The sequence below is a fragment of the Stylophora pistillata genome, chromosome 2 (assembly GCF_964205215.1).
Source record: "Stylophora pistillata chromosome 2, jaStyPist1.2, whole genome shotgun sequence".
NCBI lineage: Eukaryota > Metazoa > Cnidaria > Anthozoa > Scleractinia > Pocilloporidae > Stylophora > Stylophora pistillata.
In genome coordinates, this window is record NC_142520.1 from 15888532 (window position 1) to 15907735 (window position 19204).

A 19204-nucleotide genomic window follows, 5' to 3' on the forward strand; every position below is an offset into this window, starting at 1 on the left:
GACATGTAATAACTTTTCACTCACCACCCCCGACTGGTTGAACTGTAGTTGGAGGGGGACAGGGAAGGAGACATTTTTGTTACTTGCGCAGGAAGAAAACAATGGAAAGTTATCTATTACCTTTTTTTTATAATTTTTGCGGGAAAAACAAATGGCAAGCTAACTATTACCTTTTTACCTCATGGTATGACGTGAGTCATGCTATGAGGTATAAGGTTTGGGGACGAAATTCAATAAAAAATCACTCACTCACTTTGTTAGACATTAAACCGGGATTTAAACACTTTTTCTCCCCCTCCCAGACAAGTTTCCCTGTTCAAAGTCACAGTGTACGTACACTTGGGGGGGTGGTACAGAGGTGAGAATATGCTGAACTACTTTGGACAAATTTAAAATGGCGTCCAGTCCCTTGAAGCGTGATACTTTTATTTTATTCCAAACTTGATCAAAACATACCTTTGTGGAGCAAAAACTGAAAAGGAAATATGCAACAGAATACTCGACTGCAGAAAAATGGGCGCCTGAGTCCTAAAAGTGGCGATAACATGAACGGATTCGTGCGTGAAGACCTAAACACCGCGAATATGAAGTAAGCTGAAAGCTTACTGCAAATGGGTTAGCGTAAAATTTCGTAGATTTTATCTTGTTCCACCCACGACCATGAGAACCTCGCTATGGGGCCTCTCGAGACTTTTGGGAACAAAGTGATAGTTGGATGGAGGTTTAGTGTTAATTTTGGTAAACCGTGAAGAGCCCCAGCTAAGAGGATATCGTATAGACGACGACCAATCGACTGACGACAAAAAGAAAGCAGTATGTTGAAATAAGCGGTTTATCATCTGGGACAGAAGGTAACCCCTCTTCCTCTTATTGTATGGCATTAAGTGTAGAACTTGCAACATATAATTATAATAATTTAAAAATAAGCACCCTTTAAGATTTGGCCATCCGTTCGGAAAGTGTTCGGAAAATGTCACATGTGAAAGCACATCGTCTTCTAGGTGAGGTGAGTTCTGGTGTTCGCCATATTTTGCATGCGATGACACATACAAGCTGATTTAATCTGTGCAGAAATGACTTTAGTCAGTCTAACATCAGAACTTGCTATGGAACTGCTGAGTACATTAAGAATGATTTAAATTATACTGAAATTACATAGTATATAGATTTAATGTAAATAATGTGGAAATTACTGTAACAGTTCTTAGCCATCCAGTTCCAAATATTCATGTGGTTGGTATCTATCGGTCAAAAACTGTTAGAATTTCACAGTTGATTGAGGCTCTTACTCATCTCCATAAGTCAGTATTAACAAAACCCACAATTCCTACTCTATTACTTGGAGATTTTAATATTAACTTGATGCAGGAAACTGTGGAACAAAAAGCTCTCAGAGCATTTCTAATCACAAACAGAGGCTACACACAGTTGATTAACCAGTATACCACTGACTTCCGTACACAAATAGATCACATTTATACAAATGTACCACAACATGTGCAATCTGCTGGTACACTGGAGTCATACTATAGTGATCACAAGCCTATATACATTTTTCTTCAACCTGTGTAAATATAATGTAGTTTATGTAGATAACTTTGCCTAAACACCTGAACCACGGTGATACAACAATTAATGTAAGACCTATAAGACTAGAACTGAAAAGGTACTTTTTTATAAAGAAAAGGAAAAACAAAAATACTAGATACCATGCATACATATTGCTATCATTTGCATAATAAAATACAGAGATTTGAGAAGCAAATTCATACATATGTCTAAGAAAATGCATCTTTGGGTGTAAGGATGGAAAACTACTACATTATTTCCAAAAAACCACTGAAAATGACAAATCCAACCTCAAGCACAACACAGAACAAGGTAAGTTATTAACTTCCATTTGCAGGCGAGGCATAAGGGAAGAAAAGGGGAGAGCATCCAAAATAATACAACCAGATGATTAAATATGTTAAGTTAAGTTACCTTGTAACCCATTATTTTTCTGTGTTATAGACATCTGTATTTCCTACTCTCAACAACTGATGCTCAAGAATGGAAACAACATCGACTCTGGAGTATCTGCAACCACAATGATTATGCAAGTAATAAAAACAAGATGGTAACAATGCACTTGGTGTTGCTATGTCTATAAATCAGGTTACAGCTGCAATAAATTGAAACACTTCATTAGGAAATGGCAAGACCACAAGTAATCAAGTACTTACTTCATGCAAATGTGACAACAACAGATAGCTATACGAATTTTCCTAAAAACTCCACGATCCCCAACTGTTAATCTTCTCTGAAGACAGAAAGAAGAAAAGGAACATTACTGCCCACAACTATATCAATTACTATCTCAACAGCGTATAATTACAAAGTTGGAAACTCATTTTACAACTCCAGCTATTACTGCACAGGTGTACCCACAAAAAAAACTTTAGTAGACCTCAACATCTCCTTGGAAATGAATGGGCCTTGGAATATGAATATACATGGTGATTCCATGTTGCGGACATTACATTCAGAGACTTAACATTCTAAACCCCAACTTAAATATCAAAATGTTCAACAAGGGTGTTAAAACATATCTAGAAAATACCTTTAGTGTGCCCTTTACACCAAATAAAAATATGCTTTAGTGAGCTCTCAAGACCTTGAAGGTATGAGTTGAACAAAGTGTGTTGCGGACATTTCATTTCAAACAATCACTTTTTAAAGTAACGTTCTTTAAAGAGATTTTTTTTGTGAATCTTTAACCTTGAGCAGAAAATAATTATGCTTTCAAAACATGGCAATAATTAAATTTTTCACCTATCAAAAGAAAACTCTTTGAAACATCGTTCGAATGATCTACAAACAAAAGTTTTGAGTTGAGGACATTACATTTTTGGGAACATATTTTTTATCGTTTCACTTTCCAAAGAAAGCTAGATGTTACGTCAAGGGCGCCAAAAATTCATACCATGAGGTTGCTCTAAGGAGCCTTTGATTTTGTGTAATTTTCGCGGGAAATAATATTACCTTCTCTCGCTACACCCCGTACATTTACGAATCTTCTGCCTTTGGCTGAACTTACGCTTTCTTCGTTAATTCTAAACATTACTCATGGTTAAATGGAACCAAAGGGAACCTCAAACCTTGGAAATACTTGCTTTCTGAATAGTCTCTTGGAAGGTCTGCTCTCAGTGACATGTTTTTCCGAAGGGCTCGCTAGAGTGCAGCACAATCGCAAGAAGTGCACCTCATCCAAAAACATAAACTAGTGGCAAGACACAGGCATGCTACCCATGCGGGAGTTATTTTTTTGGATGTGTGGGTTGAAATGGGACGCTTAGTAAGTAATTCTGGTGTCAGAATAATTGTTGGTAATAATAAACTGCATTGACACCACGCTTCCAGCAGTACCCTCCACAGCCCTAATTTGAACTCATCACGCAACGCTCTCTCTAACGTTACGGGACGAGACCACATAACGAACTGCTCGTAGGCTATAATAATGCTCACTGCCGCCTCTTCATCAGAGACAAAACCGCAATCATTATTCTGGCCGTAAAGGGCCACAATCAGTCATTCCGTTTGGTTTTTCCGGGCAGAAAGATGCAAAATAGGCGTTACATTGCACTTTTTAATTGGCTTAAAGCAATCTGGTGGACATAGCCTGGGAACGAGGATGAGTTTTGGCATTGAGTGTCAGTCAAGCTTTAAATGCTGGGCCGATAACCAAGCTCGCTACATTTTAAACTTATCTTTCGAGCGAACTTGAATATATTTATTTAAAGCACAAACCTGGTACTGTAAATCACTTCTATTGTTATCGTACTGATGAAAACAAGAACCCTAGGGAACGGTAAAAGTTCATTGTCGTATGTCACCTTTGGCGATTGGATCTATTAATAGATTAATATAGGAGTGTATAGCGGACGAAAGAAATACACTTTTCTGACAAAAAAAAAACTTTTGGAAATCACTGCCACGTACCTTAGCTTTCAATCAGTCAAAAAACTTGCGGTGCATAAAATGCCTTCAGTGATATATCGTTCTGGGGCAGAAAAAACTTCTGAGGTTTGTTATTAGATGTAAGCAGAAGAAGTCCTTATAAACAAAGTCATCGCGTTCACATGCAAATTTTTATTGAGCGACCCCGCATTTCCTCTAGCAATTTTAGTATTTCCAAATTTAGCAAAATCTCCGTCTCTCTGAGACGGAGATTTAGCTAAAACAGCAACGCCTTCAATTCGAACCAATTCAATTCAATCCGCTGAACCGCAGGTCCGGCCAGAATAGGCTCCGTGTAGCCTCTTCAACAGATAGTCGCCTCAAAATATTTTTCCATATAATTTTGCAGTGGAAAGCTCTGTTTTATCTCCGACATCCTCTGGACAAGGATTTTTTCCGGTCTCCGTTCTTCGAACAAGTGAAAATAGACTGAGCGAAGAAAAAGAGTACCGTTTTTCAAAGCATAACAACGCTTGCTTCATAATTGGTTGTTGCCTACCTGGACTTTGCCCTGTGCGCGCCAATGAGCAATTGGTTCATGCTTTAGCGTGCACTATCGAGTTATGGAGCACACGGGAAGTTTGGAGAGCACGAAAGAAGCGTAACAATTGCCCGAGGCGATAGCCGAGGGCAACTCTAGCTTCTTGAGTGCTCTTTAAACTTCCCACGTGCTCCATAACTCGATAGTGCACCACTGAAAGCATGAACCAATTGTTTTAGAACATAGCCGCTGGAATTGTGCATCAAATCCGACGCGAAAAACGAACAACAATATCAGTTGAGGCGAATCGTGACGGTGCTGATACCGAGTCTCCTTTTCCTTTGTTTTTCTCTTTTTCTGCCTCATTTAAGAACTCTAGCCCAAGGGAAAAGGTCGAAACATTGTCTTCGTTTTCGGACTAGAAGGGCGAGTTTCTGTTTGTACCTATTATTGTCGCGAAATATATTATTTTCCCCCGCGCTAACAATGGCCGCTCGCGCGAAAAAAAAATTCCTGGCGAAGTCGGATCTGCTGACGCTATCAGCGTGCACTATCGGGATTTTGAGCACGCTTACGAATAATGAATTTGATTGCTCGACTCTGCTAGCTATGTTCTAAATACGTGATAAAGTGCAGGTTGTTTACAGGGAATTGACACGCAATGGGGTAAAGTCATAGGTAGCTAAGAGCGAATTTTATTGGTAGAAAACGTCTGAGCACGTGAGAGTTGCGTGGAAAATTGACCCACTATACTATTATGTTCCTTGTCAAATATTTTTCTGTAAAGCAGAATTATGTCATAAAAGTTACGTTATTTACTGGAAAATGGCATTTCACCTGAGAAAGTCTAGTCCATATTGGCGATTAAAAAGTAAACACGCAATTGTAGCGGGAAAGTGTCGTTTAAACAATATTTAATTCGTGGAGAACTTTTAAAAGCAAAAGAACGGATATTTAACATGGCAGTCGACGCAAAAAATAAATATAACTTGGTGGTCTTTTCAACGTTTCCAAAAAGAGCAGTCACGGGGCAAAAAAACAAGATCATCAATCCAAATTAATTTAACACAAACATGCACGTTTTAACTTGCAAGTGGTAGAAAAAATTCCCTGACGACCTTTCTAATCCCGACAGATCATAGCGATAGTCCTCACGAAGGACAGCCATTACACTGGGTAGATGTGCTCATAATTCTTGTAGATATCACATTTACCTTGTTCTTTCAGCGAAATTAAAAATGGAATTCATGTATAGCAATGAAATATCCCTCAGTCGAGAAAACGAAATAAAGTAAGCGCAGAACTGCGTCAACACTTAGTAAACCTCACCTTTTCTTTAATTATTCTTCGACTTCAAATGCGCGAAATTACGAGAGCACTAGTTTAACGGCCATCTCGTTATGTCATTCTTAATTCGACTCTGTAAGCGCGGGATTTCAGATGCTCTAGTTAAACGACCATATCATTTTATCATTCTTCGAATCCAGGAAGGCTTGAATGCAGGACCGCTGGTTTAAATGTCCTCTCTTTTAACATTATTTTTCGACATTGGGATCGCGGGAGCAATCCATTCTTAACAGTCAATGGCGGCCGGGTGTTTTGAAGTTGCTCCCATCAACAACTCAAGCAATATTTGATTCAAAATTTTTCTCATGTTCCACTCAGTCCCTTTTAGAACAAAGAATAACCATAGTCGTACGTTGATCTCCACTACACCGCTTTCGCAACAAGACTAATACGTTTCCTTGATCCTCGAACCGCTCTCCCCAAGTCACGCGTTGATTCGCTGAAATTTGAAGACCTGTCAAACCACAAAAAATACTACAGTCTGATTGGTTTGTGATACACCAAAAAATTGCGCCAATCACATTGCTTTGAGATACACCAAAACAAAGATGCGCCGATCAGATTACTTAGAGATACTCCAAATTGCGCTGATCAGGTTACACTACACCAAAATTAATACACCAATCTATACGTTAACGTAGAGTTTGTTTTTTTTTTTTCTAAAGTAACTCAAAAAGGTCACGCAAGCAAGCAAAGGCCTGGGCACAAATTCAGTAGGCTTGGCTACTGAGTTGAGCATGGTTTCTAAGCCCATCAGAAAGTGATCCCAAAACATTTTCGCGTAGCGATTATACACTGAGCCCGCTATACTTCTGGTCAGAATCGGGAAAAAAGTAGCAAAATCATGCAGAGTAATGCACTACGTTCGTCATATTCGTTAGTCACGTAGTCTGAAATGTTTGATGGCTCGCAATCTGGTTAAGTCTCCCTCGATGTAGCAATTAAGTTGATTCCTCACTAAAGAAAAAATATATATATTAATTATCTTTTTTCAACATTTCTTAAAAGTTCTCCAGCAATGTCGAAAAAATACAGTAAAAAAGATAGATCACAGTGGATATTTAAACTAATTAATGAACTAGGCTCTAAATTAGTTATCCAGTTAGTAAAATAATTACAAATGTTTTCTTTGCTAATTAATTATTTACAATATTTTCCTCACAGGCGGCGCGAACAGCGCACAGGCTACAGCAGCCCGGAGTAAGAGGCCGCTTGTAAAGGTTTAAAAATTAACAGGTTTAAGGTAAGTTGATAATTAAGACTTATGGCGTAGCAAAGGCGGGGAAAAAGGAAAGATCTTCATCGCTGTTGATTGAGCACAAGGCATTTTTGAAAGACCAAAAGTTTTCCTTCGTATCAAGGTCACTCCCAAAGATTCTAACCTGGACATCTCTTTTTATCAGGTTGATGATTTGATTAGGACTAAAGAGAGAACACCAGAAGGTAGCACGGTTTCTATTAAACCAGCACCAGTACATTATAGTTGCTTTTAGGTAGTTTGAAAGGGAAGTGCCCGTGGAGTGATGATTAGTGGAGAAGGGGAAGTAGAGAGACAGAAAAGGGAGATTCAAGTAGGGTGGTGAAATTAGGGGAGAAATAATTCCAGATTTTCACTACCCTGTGGCATTCTAAGAAACAATGTTCGATCATTTCATGCTTATCACATATTGCGCGCGCATATGTCGCTATTTGTGTAGCCCCAGGATTTTAACTGACATCGAACTCGAATTACTCAATGAATCAATAACCAAATAATATCATTTTCTTGTTCTCAATTACCTTTAGCCTAGATTTGCGCCACACCCAGGCTCAACGGTTGATGGGACGGCCTACAGCGGACTCCCAAAAACCAGAGGACGTGGGTCAGTGCAGGGTGAACGGGATCGAGGAGTAAGAGATAAAGATTCTTGCTGGTCAGGAGGTCGGGAAAGGTACCGGCCTTTTGATGCAGAGAGCGAAAATTATTCAGGTAGATTCGATAAGAGTTAGAGGAGGAAGCTGAGCAGAGGTAAGAGTTGCTAGGGAAGCAGAAACGAGGATCAAGTGCAGTAAGTTTGTGACCTAAGAAATAGCGAGCTAAGTAAAGCCATTTATTGAGTCAGTTTGCTAGACATAACGTCTCGTAGTCACGTTCGACGCACTAAAAACTATTATAAAACGAACACAAGAATTGTAAAAACGTGTAAAATGGTATATAAAAAGTCACTTGTAAAAATGTAGCGGAATTCCAAATCGATTTCGATCAATTACGATCCTCATGAGTAGTACTCCGCCATGTTTAAAATACTCATAAATAATTGTTCATATAAGTGACTCTGAAATGTCCACACTTCTTCCAGGCTTCATGTAAGCGGTCATGAAGCCTGGAAGAAGTGTGGACATTTCAGAGTCACTTATATGAACAATTATTTATGAGTATTTTAAACATGGCGGAGTACTACTGATGAGGATCGTAATTGATCGAAATCGATTTGGAATTCCGCTACATTTTTACAAGTGACTTTTTATATACCATTTTACACGTTTTTACAATTCTTGTGTTCGTTTTATAATAGTTTTTAGTGCGTCGAACGTGACTACGAGACGTTATGTCTAGCAAACTGACTCAATTATCGAACACGTTCCTGGCCTCGGCCCACAAAAAAAAAAAAAAAAGATTTCATCACAATAAAGCCATTTACAAGTGCCAAAATTATCCCAGAGGCTAGAAAAGGTAAAGAGGCGTAGACTAGCGCATTTGACTATAAAGTAAACGATGTTGAGGCCTGCAGATGTTGGGGGCGCACAACAACGGTCACGGCTAACATTTTTCATTTTGCCTTTACAGATAAATGGCCAAACGGGTGTCTCAAATTTATCATGCACCCGCCAATGGGGTGGAGGAATAACTTTGGCAACATGCCACAGGCGGCTGGTACCTAAAACATTTACAATTAGAGCTCTACCCAGAAAAGAAAGACCTCTTTGCTTCCAAAGACTTAAGACTGTGCTAAGTTTGTCAAGCCTAGCACGCCAATTATCATGATCGACACTGACTAGGCCGTTAGAAAAGAATACCCCTAAGATTCTCATCTTACCCATTTTATACCGAAAGGGGAATCTCTCCTCTTTCACCATCTTCCAAGCCACATAGCTTCGGTCTTGGAAGTGTTCAATTTGGCACCCGAATCTTGTTCAAATTTGTACACTACCCTAAAAAGGTACACAATTCGTATCGTGGGCATATTGAAAAACTTTTTATTGAAGGCCTCCAGCTTCAATAGAAAGCTTCAAAAGATTTACATTTACAGATCTGAGTAGCTAGAACTTCCGCAACTAAAACATACAAAACAGGGGAGAGGGGGCAACCCTGTCTAACACCCCTCTGAAGAAAAACAGGGGTGGGGACAAGGAGCCGTTAAAAATAATTCGGGAAGAGGCTTTAGAATAAAGAAGGTTGACCCAGCCACAGAAGGAGGGGCCAAAACCAAACTTCTGCAGAACGCGCATCATAAATTCGTGATTGACACGATCCAAGGCTTTTTCTTGGTCTACAAAAACGAGGATAGCAGGTTCATCTGTCTTACTTATCATATAGAGGGTATCGCGGAACAGCCAAATTGGAAAAAATAGTGCGGCCGATAACGCCACATGTTTGGTCGTGGTACAATGGTACTCATCACTTTCTTTAGTCGATTTGTGATAACCTTAGACGCTAGTTTATAATCCGAATTCAGAAGGGAGATCGGACGCCAGTTTTTCACAAGGCGTTGATCGTCTTTTTTATGAACTAGGCGTAGGAGGCCCTCGTACTGGCTATCTGCGAGGGAGCCAGCAAGAAAGGCCTCGTTTAAAAGAGAGAGGGAGGAATCGCCTAGATCATTCCAAAAAAATAAATAGAACTCTGTTCGAAGGCCATCAGAACCAGTTGACTAATCGGGCTGGAGACCTTCCAATGCAGCAAATGCTTCATTTTTAGAGAAAGGGCCTTCGCATAAATTACGCTCAAAATCCCTCCGTGAAAACTCGAGGTCGTCAATTATTTCAGTTTGGATTTGCGTATTGATAGGATCCTTGATGAATAAATTCGTATAAAAATTGGTTAAAATGTTTTCAAGATCATTTTCTGAATTTTTGAGAATACCGTTCTCGTCAAAGAGAGATTCCAATTTATTCGTGTCCGCTCGTTTTGTTCTCCAGACGGAAGAAATAGCATGTTGGTTTCTCGCCTTCGTAGAACCATTGTGCTCGGGAGCGGACTTTAATTAGCTCCTCCGGCTGCTTTCGAGATTAGAGAGGACGATTGGCTTTCCAAGTCGCTAATTACATCTGGGTTATTTAAGCGATTAGAATGTAAAGCGTTTTTAGCACGGATTGAATGGTTAGTAATTAGGATTTTTTTCGCATTTGCTGTTCTCTGTCTACGAATACAGTATGAAATACTTGTTTTGCGGATTTCAATTTGTAGAGCATCCCACCATTCGCGAAGGGAGGCGAATTCGGGGATTTCAAGCTTAAAGTTGTTAATCGATTTTGACATAATGTTTTTAAATTCTACATCTGACGATAAAGAGCTGTTGAATTCCAAATTCTAGAACCGTGGTTAGAAGGGTTAGTCGTTAGTTCAATTTTTACAAAGTCATGGTCGGATAGTACGTATACGCATGGAAGAATATTACATTGCGTTACTGGGGTCATAGTTAATAGAGGGGACTCTATTAACTATGCTGGGGTTGACCCTTTGGCGATAATGAAGCGGTCAATTCTAGATGCCTGCGTATGGTCTTTTTTAGACCAGGTGGCAGTTACTTTGCGCGGGTTGTTTTTGAGCCAAATATCTGTTAGTGAGAAATCAGCACAAAGGGCCGGATTAGTCATATATTAACCATACTTACAACCACATGCTAAGGTCTTACTCCACTGTTGATCGGATCAGCAGGACCTTCTAAGCATTCAAGTTTTGTCTTTAGACTGGTGGCAGTATTACAGGCTTGAAAGCATTCATAGTTACCTCACACCTGTCCAGAAACTAACGAGTCACAATGAAATTCTCCAAGCTGATAACTGGCTCTGTAGTCCCCGCCATTTTAATTCTCCCAGCAACCTATGCGCCGCTAACTAGTTTCCATGCTTCGAAGTTAAGAGCGGGACAACATTTTAGGGTTTCTCTCGCCAAGTACGCCCATGTTATCTGCTATTACGGAAAAATTCCCTTTAATTTACCTCGAATTTACCATTTCTTTCCGCAATGCAAGCAGGTAACCAGTCAATAGACACAAGGCGGAATTTTTCGGTGGGTACGGATCAGAAAGAATGCAGGCCATACTGATAATCTACTCCACGAGGGAAAAGCACGTGCGTGGTGTTTTCATTGAAGCGGTCGTCCACTTTAAGTTTCAGAGTGAATTTTTTTAAAGCTCTTTGATGATTTTTTTTTCTACAGATAAAGTTCTCTGTATACTTTTCAGCAGGCTCGCGTGCGTGTTGTTCTCACGTGCACTTAATTTGGTCATGGGACAAAACTTAAGTTACGTGATCAAATATTTCTGGCAGCCATGTTTGCTGTAAAGGGCTTTTTTTGGCTCAGAAGTATTTCATGTGTGTTTTGATCATCAAACTGACGAAAGAGAAATGTACAAAAAGTTCATCAAAGTCTCAGGATGGATGAATATTACGCCTTTAGTAGGTTCATCGAGCTACAAAGTTCAAATGTTTTCAGTTGGTCGAATATTATGGTGGAAGTAGCTAGTACAGATCAATAAGTTTATGCTGGAGAAATGACCCACTTTTGTCATTCTTTTACTCTGGGTAAGTTAAGAGGATAAAATTTAGCTTCAGTTAAGTTTAGTTCACTTTTGATAATGTTATTTATACTGCGGCTCCAGGTATAAGTGAGTGGCAAGAATTGAGCCTTTCTTCAGGATACCTTTCTGTCGTTTTATCTTGATGATCTGGTACTGTAGGTGTTATGTGATTCAATATTTATTATATCCTGATGATATTACACAGTTTCAACCCTTTTTATCAACTTTTTTATCAATAAATACAGGACAGAAATTTTGTTGAAACAGATAGCTTTGGAGAGAGTTCCATATAACCCCATACATTTATGCAATCTTTTCATAAAGACTAAATATAGAGGTTTCTTTCCAACACTCTATGCATAGTTAATGTATGGGGTTATATGGAAGTCTTGCTAATAGCTGTTTTTGTAAGAAGATGGAAGAGTATACATTGTCGTATATCCGACATCAGGATTTTCTTCATGTAGGAGCTACCCATGCCAGCATAGGGGTTAGACAGGTGCATGACTATTTTCATATGGGATTTCTATGTATATGGAAGCCATTGCCCACCTCACAATAACAATAATTAAACTCATACCGCCGCCTCGTTAGCCCAACAGATAGTGCGCTGGACTGTTGTGCGGGAGGTCGAGGGTTTGAGTCCCGGCTGGACCAACACTCAATGCAAGGTCTTAAAATAATTGAGAAGAATTTGTTACCTTTCTATGACATCAAGAAATGGTTAGATATTCTAGTCTTCCTGGATAGGGACGAATAAATGGAGGTCCCGTCTCCTACAGGGTTGGGGGTAGGAGACGTTAATTTCCGATGCACGAGATTACTTTGTGGTGGAAGTCCTCCCTTAGGGTGGGATGGGTGGGTATTTGGGGGATGGGTGGGAAGGTGAGATTGTTACATGGACTGAAATAGCTGCCAGAGGCGCCTGATATGCTGACGTCCAATCTCAGCCTTAACAACAATATCTAATAAGCGCTATTGATCAGCACATGTAAATACGCGCTATATAAATTGTTAAATTATAAATTATAATTATAAACCCTAATAATGTTGTGTAACCAATAGCGACTTATTCTGTAAATCACCTGTTAGTGAAATTGATATTCTCAATAAAGATTATTATCATCGACTAAAGGCGACTTAAGGCGACTTAAAGTCCCAGAGTAGGCCTTCGATTAAAGTCATTAGATGCAGAGGCTAAAACTTCAGTTTCGCCGGATTGTATGTTGTTTCCACCATGCGACGTGACGCCTGCAAGTAGTCAAGAGGTAAGATAGTTGTTGATGTAAACCAAAAACCAGGATAATTTGTAGAAATAACGGCAAGGGCAAACAATAACAATGCTTAACTTACCAAGTTTACTTGCTAAGTGAACTTACCAGTCTTGGACACGTACAGAATTTCCCAAGCGTTGTTTCAACTAATTTTATAGCTGATCTTTTTCCTCCTTCTCCTTCCTATGGTTTGCAAGCCACGCTTCATCCGCTAAGGGTTCATCCGCATAAGGTTCTCGCGAGTTAGCTCTTGGTAGCGACTCGTCGAGTGCCAAAACATAATCGCTCGTGCTCGCTTCAACTTCGATTGGATATTCTTCGTTTCCGCTGCTATATAGGTTGCTTTCTGTTTCGGAAGCACTCTCCATGGAGGACATTGCTTGGTCGGTTTGTATACGATGATAGCAACTTTCATTGGTAGCCTCGTATTCGTACCTTTGTAGTAAACACGGGAGCCACGGCAACAAGCGTTCCTGAATCTACGTCATTTATGAGCGCGTACCTTCTCGATCAGCGGAAGGGATGTACCAAATAAAAATAGGATTAAAAAGATCATAAAAAAAAACGCGTTTTGTTCAAATCGAAAAATTTTTCGCAAAAGTTCCTTTTTTAATGTGGACTTTTGAATGACAGAATAAAAAATTTTGTGACAGGGGCACTTTAAACGATGTCATTGCTGTTATAGAGCGAAAAAAATCGGCGTCGCCGTCTTACTAAAAAATACACAATCTTAAGTACTTTGGTTTTGGCGACAACGATGGGACTCGTCCCAGTCTTACTCTTACAGTGCCCTCCCCGTCGTAGCTCCCCGTCCTGGTTTCTTAAGGTCCCTACTATTGCGTGAAGCTTTTGTCTCAACGTCAAATGTTCAGTGAAATCCGGCCGAATCGTGGCACATAAAACACGCAAGTTTTTTTTTCTTTTTTTTTTTTTTACAAGACAAGAAGGGCAAGACAAGAACAAGAAAATTTCTGACAGCGCCTTAAAACTTGGCTGCTGTGACTGATGTGGCCTTCCACTCAACGCATCGGAAAGAATATTAGAGCAAGCTCATAGTTCAGTTCATCCGAAGGGCGGCCGGTGTAATTTCTGAGGCTTGCTTGCTTGCAATGACTGGAGATCACCATGATGAGCTTGCCCCGGCCCCATACACCTCAGCGTGATCGCAGTCGCTCTGAAATCGTCAAGATTTATATGAATTTTAACCTTAATACCAGCTTGGATATATTTCTAAGTTTAATTTCACTGTTTTGTTTCACTTGTTTTGTTCTGTTTTGTTTTTAAACACGAAACTACATATGCTAGACGAGTGTTAGCTGTGTTCGCTTTTCATTACCCCAAGTAAGTTCACAATCTAACTGAGCACTAAAACCTTCGATACTCAAGTTGTCCATTTGGTTTTTTCTTTAAGGATTTTTGTTTTTGCACGCATTACATTATCACAGATTACCGCGATTAGCATGTCTACAAACCTTTCATTGGTTCTTCTGTTACTACCTGCCTGCTCATATATTCCGAAATTTCTCTTTTACCGGAATGAACAACCGCTGGGCACAGTACAAATTGGCAGATGGCGTGAGCTCCAAGCTCTATACTCTGCACGCCCTTTCAGCCAATGAAAGCGCGCATTGTATCTGAACTTTATTATGATTACAAATACTACCCATATTTTTCAGCATACTTTTCGGAAAATACAAGGGGCAGTAGTTTTACTTTCCAATTCTCGTTTTCCCATAGTTTCATAGCATCGATATTTATGGTATGCCCACTTTGAATAAATGCTTCCGATAAGTGAATCAGTCATAAACTGCGTATGCTTACTTTCATGAGAACTAATTTTTATTATTTGGATCTCCATACTCAGATTTCCATACTTCAATTTTTTTCTTGATATAACATCTGTGAGGTAACTTGTCATGGGAATAGTTTTCCACAGGGTAAAGTGTATGTCTCACACACGTACAAGGAAGTCCTTTTCCTTATCGACTTTATAATCAACTTATGTTTTACTTTTATTAGCCCTTTTCTCAGACAAGGTTGGATGGTGGACAAGGAGAGTTTCAACTTAGCGAGGTGTCTCCAAATATAGGTAACCCCAACTCCCCCCTCCCCCTGTCCGCTTTAATCTGTCATTTTGTCAAAGTTTGGATTCTTCGTTTCTCCCTCTGCCATCATTCTCCTCTTTTCGTGTTTTTAAACCTAAAACGTCGCAAAATTGGCCCGCAAGTTTGAGCAAATTTGAATTATTTCCATCGCAAGCTCATGATATTCACGAACAATATACTGGAGAACATTCTTTATTAATAGCTTTGCACTAAGTTTCTAGTATCAACTACAATGTAGCAACAGCTTTGAATGAAAGTTAACTTGGTAATATGACGTAACAACCTTGTGTTTGTGTATCTAACGACAAATTTCTTAATGATGAATGTAAGTAACGTCCCACTACAGGTCGATATTGCTGCAATTACATGAAACCCTTGTGACACTTATCCGTCATTTCAAGATCTTATAAGAGACTTTTTTCCAAAGGTTTCTAGCTCATTTTAAGAGCCCGTGGTCGTTTGCAATTGGTTAATTAGTCTCTACAGGAATGCAGAATTCAACAGAAAGACCGTAGGTCAAACAGACACCTTTTTAAGTTGATGGGCAACGATATCTTTCTGTTTAAACACAACCAATATATGAAAGTCATATATCTGAACTGCAGTTATAGAAACGTATTCGGGCACGATTCTCGCAGTAATTAAGGAGCACTATTTAAGCAGTTGTGAAAATCAGACCTGAAAAAAATGTAATTTCTGACGTTTGAGTGACATGGGAACGAATTAGTCAGAAATTGATATTCTGAATGCCGACAGGCAGGGATACCGCAACAGCTGGCACCAATTACAGCGGGCCCGGTAAACTCACTTATCCCACCCCGGGATGTATTGTCGTGTGTGGGAAATTAACGTCTCCTACCCCTGCAGAAGACAAGACCTCCATTTATTCGTCTCCGTCCAGGAAGACTCGAATATCTAACCATTTCTCGATGTTATAGAAAGGTAGAAAATTCTTCTCAATTATTTTAAGACCTTGAGCGTTGGTCCGGTCGGGGCTCGAACCCTCGACCTCCCGCACAACAGTCCAGCACACTATCCATTGGGTAACTGGGCGGCGGTCATTCTAGTTCGGTCAGTCTTGGGTTTGACCACTTTCTTTTTTCTTATTTAACGTAATTTAGTTTTGCAATTCTTTGTAATAAATCCCTGCTTTCATTGAATTTTCTGTGCGATTAGTAATGTACTGAACTAGGTTTATTTTAAATACCTTTTCTTCGGGGTACAGTGCTGCTGCATTAGATGAGGAATACGTTTCCACGTATTTTTTGACCACTCCTAAAGAGTGTTTTTTTTTTAGTGCTTTTTCGTATCTGGCGTAGCACAGGCTATTTTTTATAGCCCTTTAATTTCAGTAAATCCTTCTAGAACATTGCAGATTCTAGTAGTAGGATGCGTGTAGTACAAGGCTGGCTGACTCATCCTAAATAAACTTTCACATTGAATATCTCGCCTGAGTGCAGTCAGAATCTCAGGCCTGTACAAGACTCGAACCACTGACGTCTCCGATACTAGTACAGTGCTCTACCAAATTAGCTCACAAGCCAACTGGGAGCAGGTCATCAAATTACTCGTATCGCAGAGGTAAGTGGTTCGAATCCCGCACAGGCCTGAATATTTTCAGGTCTGATTTTCACTATTGCTCAAAGTGCACATGTTTCGAAACTTTTCTCCTCTATTTTTATTTGTTATTATTAAAATTTAGATATTACTTGATCGAATTCAGGTATTAGAACCTTCATGGAAGCGCTTTAATAGATTTCCCGCCGGCTCAAAGTTGAGCACTTTTCCCAAAAATGTGCGACAATTCCCCCACAGCCAAAATTCTTCTGTGACGTCATCAGTTGTGTAGATTGCACCCGGGAAAACGGCGGATAGGTGAACTCGAAGAGTCTCCGGGAAATATTGTGTAGCTAGTGGCCCGGGGTTAGTCAGCTGCACCAATTCAAGTCAAACCCCGAGCATATCAATGCATCTTTTTCCTTCTAATGAAATTTTAAAAAGGAAATGGACGAAATTCGTCCATAAACATTGGCCAGGTTTTAAGCCATCGAAGACCTCAGTGTTGTGTTCTGGGCATTTCGCGCCAGACAGCTTTTGTCGAAAGATCAACATCAGAGATCAGCCGAGCGTTCGAAGGCTTGAGAAGGGAGCATTCCCAACTATCGATGTCTCAGTCAGGCAAGAGAATGGCCCAGATAGAGGACGGAGGAGGGTAGGTTCCACTCGAATAACTTTTAATCAATCGCAATCGACATATCTACTGACCATGTTTACTTTGATGAATTTGATCTTAATATTACCGCTCTTATTTAATAATCTGTATACAAATTTATCATTTTTTTTCAGGGGTTTAGAGAGGTCTTAAACAACACAATTGTTCTCCTTCACCGACTGTAAAACTTGGGTAGTGATCATTACTTGTTGGAAATATTTGTTCTGATTTTGTTTGCTTGACATTCAGTTGGCATTACGATGTGAGGGAAAAAGCATTCTGCATTGTCAGCTTATATTTGACTAAATATTGCCAAGATTATTTGTTGGCAAAACTACAAAAAAAGAACGTATTATTAGATGCAAAACTGCAAATCATGAGGATGGAAATGCAAACAGACACCATTTTGTTAATATTTTTTTATTTAATTAGTTGCTGAACAAGATTCCATGCAGTAGACACAAAATAAACTTGCTGAAAATGAACCTCCGGCAAAGAAAAAGACCTACACTTGCAGCAAATGCAAAAAAACAGGACATCGACGTAACCACTGCCCCACACTAATGGATGCCTAACATGGAAAGAGCATGAATAATTGTCATCATTGCAAATTTTTGAGCACTAGGCAACTTAATGCAGTAAATGGTTTGAACCCGGGGGTAACATGTGAAGGTGTAGTCTGATCGTCCGGGTGAGTGTAGTCCTGAGAAGGACTGTTGTCGGTGGTAGTGACTGACGTTTCGACAACCTGTGCGAAAGTCATCATCAGACTCAAGTGAATGATTGTTGTCAGTAGAATGTTGTTATTCCATTTCGTGTGAAATGATCGGTTGGTTTTGCCGTGATGTTATTGGCTGTAAGACTCAAGTGACGTAAGTCGGTCGTGATTGGTCTGTTTCGATCTGTCGGTAAAGTTAGGTCGTTATTTTTCGGTCGTTTGTGATGTTTACGTCGTGAATGAGTCGTTTGTATGGAGCGGGTAGTTGTTGACATCTGTTTAGGGGAGTCTGTCCTAAGTTAGTAAACCAGCTTTCCAGAGTCATTCGTTGAAAATAGTCAGTGCTGTAGGTTAGGCATTGCGCAGAGTCCCAGTCAATGTTGTGGTTGGTAAGTCGATGGTGTTCAGCAATGCCATTGCTGACATCACCTTTCCTCGTCGCCCGTCTGTGTTCAGTCAGTCGTGTTGTGAGGTTTCTGCCAGTCTCACCGATGTAGGAGGCTTGGCAGTCGGAACAATTGATCTTATAAATCGTTCCCTGTCTGTTCCTCGGTTCGTCTTTGTCTTTAACGTTTGTTAGTAACTGACGTAGTGTGGTGATGGGTTTGTGGGCGACGCGGATATTGAAGGGTAGTAAGATGCGCGAGATGCTTTCAGACATGCCTTTTATGTCCGGTATGGTTGCTGTAGTCGTAGGGGTTGCGGTGTCGTTTGTTTCGGTAGTGGTAGTGGGTCGGTGAGTGTTTAGTCGGATGAAGTCGTTGTTGTAGTTGTTCTTCGTAAAAACACGGCAGAGACTGGCAGAAACCTTACAACAAGACTGACTGAACACAGACGGGCGACGAGGAAAGGTGATGTCAGCAATGGCATTGCTGAACACCATCGACTTACCAACCACAACATTGACTGGGACTCTGCGCAATGCCTAACCTACAGCACTGACTATTTTCAACGACTGACTCTGGAAAGCTGGTTTACTAACTTAGAACAGACTCCCCTAAACAGATGTCAACAACTACCCGCTCCATACAATCGACTCATTCACGACATAAACATCACAAACGACCGAAAAAGAACGACCTAACTTTACCGACAGATCGAAACAGACCAATCACGACCGCCTTACGTCACTTGAGTCTTACAGCCAATAACATTACGGCAAAACCAACCGATCATTTCACACGAAATGGAATAACAACATTCTACTGACAACAATCATTCACTTGACTCTGATGATGACTTCCGCACAGGTTGTCGAAACGTCAGTCACTACCAACGACAACAG

General features: G+C 40.0%; 1 long non-coding RNA gene and 1 pseudogene across 1 annotated transcript; one reads left to right on the forward strand and one right to left on the reverse strand.

Annotated features, from left to right (window-relative positions):
- The window catches only part of LOC148737333 (uncharacterized), a 381470-nt pseudogene that overhangs the window by 298188 nt on the left and 64078 nt on the right, over positions 1–19204 (reverse strand).
- Positions 395–2662, forward strand: LOC148737353 (uncharacterized). The gene is made up of 2 exons (XR_015996085.1): positions 395–851; positions 2014–2662. It is a non-coding gene; the product is annotated as an uncharacterized LOC148737353 (long non-coding RNA).